The following is a 5788-nucleotide window of genomic DNA, read 5'->3' as shown; positions in this document are numbered from 1 at the left end:
GGCAAGGATTCGCAGCGGGAGGGACGGGGCGCCTCCCCCCCGGCCAGAATTTCGGGGGAGGGACAGGGTGCCTCCCCCCCGGCCAGAATTTCAGGGGGAGGGACAGAGCGCCTCCCCCCCACCGTGAATCAAGTTTCATGAAAGGTAAGGGACTTTCGTACATCCCTACATTGACACCGAAATGCACAGATGACCACTCGAAGAACTACAGTTACAGGTAAGCAACCTGCATTTCTTCTTCGTGGTCTCTGTGCCTCACAAATATGGGCAATTAACAAGCTCACTTACCCGTGGTGGGTAGGTGTCTTATGCCAAAACTGATGACAGCACAGCTCACCCAAAAGCATAGTCTGAATGTGCTTTAACATCAAGTTTGTAGTGCTTCACAAATGTCGACAGTTTCGACCATGTCGCTGCATAAGTCCGACAGCTGTAAGCCTTTGGTTAAAGCTGTAGATGTGGCTACTCCTCAAGTGGAAAGTACTCTGTGAGAAGGGCGTTCCAACCCAGACAAATCATAGGCCAGACCAATGGTTTGCATAATCCACGAAACCAAATCTTTGGGAGGAGACAGGAGAGCCCTTCTTGGGACCACCATAATAAACAATGAGGTGTTGAGTGGTACAGAATGGCGCTGTCCTTGATTTGTAAAAAGCCAATGCCCTCCTGACATCAAGAGCACGCAACTTTCTCTCCAGGTCAGGAGAAGGGTCTGGGGAGAAAGCTGGTAATGATATGGTTTGGTTGACGTGGAAATCAGAGACCACCTTCGGCAGCAAGTCAATGTCTGGACTCAGATAAACCTTGTGCCTGTGGAAAAACATGTAGGGATGATTCACACGTAAGGCACAGATTTCACTAACACGTCTAGAGGACGTGATGGTGACCAAGAAAGCAACTTTCCAAGAAAGCAGGCAAAGGTCTGTCATGGCCAGAGGTTTGAAGGGCTTCGAGAGGAGGGCGTGCAAGACAACAAAGAGACTCCATTGAGGAACCAGAGTTCGAACTGGAGGCACCAAGTTCTTTAGACCGCACAGAAACTGGCGAGCAGTAGGGCGAGTAGAGAGCGAAGAACCTTGAACTGACCCTCTTTAACAAGAAAGAGGTGCCAAATAAACTCTTATGGATGAAAGTTTTAAACCTTTTTGAAACAAACTATGCAAAAAGAAAAGAACATTCCCAACCAATGCCTAAAAAGGATCAAAAGCATGAAGATTAGCGAACATCAGAAAAGACGACCACTTTGCAGCATTGAACCCAGAGGTAGCTGGCTTCCTAGCCACATCAAGGACTGCCTGAACTCCTAGAGATCTCAAGGAAAAATATTTATTGCCAAATCCTCCAAGCTGTTAGCTTCAGAGTGTTGAGATCCGGGTGACGAATCCTGCCTCGGTCCCGAGAGATCAGGTCTGGAACTTGCAGAAGGGGCAAGAACTGTCTGCTTGACAGATGCAGTAGGGTTGGAAACCATGGCTGCCTTGGCCACCAAAGAGCAATTAGAATGAAGTCCGTCTTGTTGCGTGCTATCTTCTGCAGCACCTTGGAGAGGAGGGGAAATGGAGTGAACAGATAAAAAAGTTCCCCTCGCCACTGTATCTGGAACGCATCACCCAAAGATGATCAACCGATCCCTGCTCTCATGCAGAAGTGACTGCACATCACATTCGCTGGGGTCATGAACAAATCCGTTGTGGGATGACCCCAGTCCAGGAGGAGGTGATCCAAAACGCAAGCTGACATCTGCCACTCATGAGGTGACTGGTATGCCCGACTTAGGGCATCTGCCAAAACATTGTTTTGTCCAGCAACGTGAAGAGCACTCAGGAGGATGCTCCGCTGAATTTCCCATTGGAAAATGTCCAGGGTGAGGTTGACAAGCCTGGAAGAGTGCGTCCCACTTTGCTTTCGGATGTGCCACAAGACCATCGTATTGTTGGTCAGAATTCGCACATGTCAACCATGAAGGTAAGGCTCAAAAGCTCGCATCACCTTCCAAGCCACAGGAAACTCAAAAAGTTTATGCGGCACTTCTTTTCTTTTGTAGACCAAGGTGCCACAGTCGGCTCCCCATCTGGAGAGAGATGCATCTGTAGTCAGGATTCGTGAAGGAGACAGTTGGACGAAAGGGATCCCTTGGTCCAAGTTGCACAGTTGCATCCACCAGAGAAGGGTCGTCAACACTCCATCCAGGACTGTGAGTTGACAATGCTGAGGATTCAAGGTGGAATTGAAGTTTTGGAGCAACCAGTTCTGCAGTGGTCGCATCTGAAGTCTCGCCTATCGAACAACTACAACAGTAGCCGCCATGTAACCCAGCAAAACATGAATGGTGTGGGCTCGTCCTTTATACTCGTCGATAAAGGAAGGTGGTCTCCGCGAGAGTAACTAGCTGATGCTGCTGGTTTCGAGGAAGGTAAGCATGCGCAACTATCAAATCTAGTAGCACTCCTATAAACTCAAGACGTTGAGTAGGCTCCAGAGTTGATTTCCCTCTATTGACATACAGGCCCAGCGCACCCAGAAGGTTCAAAACAATCCTCGTGGAGTCCAAGCCAGTCGTCCAGGTAAGGATAAACCTTGATTCTCTGGAGTCTCAGATACGTGCGCATGACCGCCATACACTTTGTAAAAATTTTTGGGTCATTTGCCGGACTGAAAGGCGGGACCCCAAACTAGAACATGTCAGTACCGATGATGAAGCACAGGTACCAGTGGTGGGCATCCATAATCACTATATGAAAATACATGTCCTTCAGGTCTATGGCAGCAAACCAAACATTCCTTCAAGGAAGAGGGAGAATTGTAGCCAATCTGATCATCTGAACAATCTGAACTTTCTGGGGACAATAAATTTGTTCAAGTCCCTGATGGGGCAGAGGCCTCTGTCCCGTTTTGGTACGGTGAAATACCGAGAAAAGAAACCGTCTTCTGGCTGGAATGGAAGGACTCTCTGGATAGCTCTTTTTTGAAGCAGGGTAGATGTCTCCAGAAGGAGGACTTGCGAAGATGGAGCAATGTGAACAGTCCCTAGTGGGGGAAGGGTACGCAATTCTATCATGCAACCCCAACCTATTGTATCTAACACCCAGGTGTCCAACGTTACTGCCTTCCAGTTAGGCAGGAAATGTGCCAGTATGGACCTGAGGACAGGTTGACTGGGGGGGTTGGGGGCGATAAATGTTGGGAAGTCAAAGTCGACACTTTGAGGATGACTCAGGCCTGCCACAACCTTGATGGAACTTTGAAGATGGAGTGGGCTGCTTTTACTGCTGTTGGGTAGGCTAGCATTGTTATCTGTCAAACTGTTGTTTGGCCGCATATGGTTGAGGCCGAAACCACTTGCGGCTCTTGTACTGGTGCTGTGCGGGTTGAGGGCCCAGGCCCATCTTATGGGTGGTTGTCCGCTTTTTGGACAGAGTCCATTTGCTCATCCGTTTTGGAGTTAAAGAACCCTTAAAGGGCAAATCCTCTATTTGGGATCGGGCTTCAGGAGTCAAGCCTGCAGACCTTAGCCAAGTATGCCTCCTGGGGGCAATGGCACCAACCATTGAGTTGGCACTACAGTCCGCCTCATGCCGAGAGCTATTTGTTGTCTTGACAGCCTCAGCATGGAACACCCTGGCTAGATCCTTTTGGTCCTCTGGGAGGTAGGCACAAAGGGAATCCATCTTCTCCCACAGGAATAACTGGTATCTGGCCATCATGGCCTGTTAACTGGCCACATGGAGTCTGTGGGCAGCCGAGGAATAGTCTCTGATCTAAAAGATGAACCTTCTCCCCTCCTTGTTGACAGGTGATGTATGAGGCTTCTGCGACCATCCATGTGCCGATTCCACGAAGATGGAGTTGGGTCACAGGTATAAATACAAGAATGCTGCGTTCTTCTCCTGCACCCTATAAAGGAACTCAAGGCACTTAGACGTTGGGGCCATGGAGGATGGAGCCTTCCAGGACTGTTGAATGGTCTGAAGGAGGATTGGAAGGGAACCGCAACTGGTTTTGATGACTTGGTACGGACAGCATAGAAGACGGGATCCTGCACATGCTCCTCTGGCTGCTGTACATCGATGCCCAAAGAATGTGCCATCCTGCTGATTTGCTCAGTGAAGTTGAACATATCCTCTGAAGGGGAGGCTCCCTCCTGGGAACCCATTATATCATCCAGACATGAGATGGAAGGTGGAATAGATGAGTATGATGAAGAATCTGACTGGTAATCATCAGCTGAGTCATGATGCAAGGCTGTTCGTGGCACAGGAGCCGCAGGCGGGATCGGCTGTGGGCCCAACGTCGGAATTGAGTGAACTAGTTTTGGTGCCTCTAATTGACTCCGCAGCAACGAAGAGGAACGAGGTGGCACAGGTGGAGGCACAAGGAACTCATCTCTCACAGGAGGATGAGAAAGTGTCCAACGCCTGCGGCTGATACCAAGGTGATGCTGCCCCCACATATCTGGAATGGTCAGAGTACTCTAGGTCCCAAAAAGTATGCCAGTCCTCAAAATGGTAAGGCCGCTGTGGAGGGCAAGACCATTTTGAACTCCTCTCCCAGTCACTATGAGGAGATCTTGACCTCTCCCTATAGTGGAACTCGAAGTGGTGATCCCCACAGGGAGAATGACACAGTTCAGGATGAAACTGATGCTTTCAGTCCCAAGGAGGGGATGGAAGATGGTGACGTGAGGCTTCCTACCTCATTGGGGACTGACGATCTCCGGATGGAGAAATCTCTCAATCCCAAGAGACTGATAGCGGAGGGAAAAAATCCAAGATTTCCCCCTCAGACACCGACATCCGCTCAATGGCTGGAGTGGTTGGTACTGATGACAGTACACAAATTGGTGAATCCAGCAAAGGAAGAGGTGCTGGAATCTTCAGTTTGGAAGCTTTTTTGGCAACCTTTTTCTTCTGCTTCTTAAGGCCATTTGATCCTGACATTAGAATCTTTGCTTTTTTAGTGACCTTTCTTGTGACCCAGAGTACTGAGCACCCTGGAGTCGGAGGATCAGTCTGTTTACCAAACGTTGTCAGGCGAGGGGATGTTGGCTTGGACGAAGACATAGTTGCCTCTGCTTTGACCTTTGCAGAAGACCCTGCAGCGTTTTTTGGATCCGTAGCCAATAACACTTCTCCACAGCTCTGCCTTAAGCCTGTCTGATCTGTTCTTTCATGCCTATTTAGTAAATGATTGGCACAAGGAGAAGTCGGGTAGGTGACCTTCACCCAAACAAAAAGGCAGAGGAAGCAATGGTCAGTGGGGGGCAACTTACTCCCACACTTGACACACTTATGAAAAGGTGTCTTTGTGGCCATAAGCAACACTGCAGCTGCAGTCAACAGACGAACAACGAAGGAAAATTTGGGGGTGGGTGGGTGGGGTGGAACGATGACAAAGACAGGATAAAACCAACAACAACAACAGGAAGTCCTCAGCAGCAGCCGAAAAAGCTCTGCAATTTTCGAACCAGAGAGGAAGCTCCAAAAAAGGCTATCCACTATGGCGGTCGAAAGAGAACTGAGGGAATGGGTGGGAACCCCTAGGACATGCACAGTGGACAGTGGGGAAGGGTTCCTGTCGAAAATGTTCCTCAGCTATAGAAGCTTCCTGAATGAGGAGCCCATATGTGTGATGCACAGAGATCATGAAGAAGGTTAAAACTTATTAACAGCTGGTGCTCCTGTAGAGAAATAGACATTATCACTACAACTGTGATGGATCTCAAGTGCCATCCACCCTCCCAGTTATTTCTTTTGCCATTTAGCTGGTGAAAGGTGGCAAACTACATCTT

This window comes from Heloderma suspectum, chromosome 3 (assembly GCF_057233095.1).
Source record: "Heloderma suspectum isolate Gila_16-S chromosome 3, 16-S_ref, whole genome shotgun sequence".
Lineage (NCBI taxonomy): Eukaryota > Metazoa > Chordata > Lepidosauria > Squamata > Helodermatidae > Heloderma > Heloderma suspectum.
The sequence above is the reverse complement of the archived record's forward strand: the minus strand, read 5'-3'. Positions refer to the sequence as shown.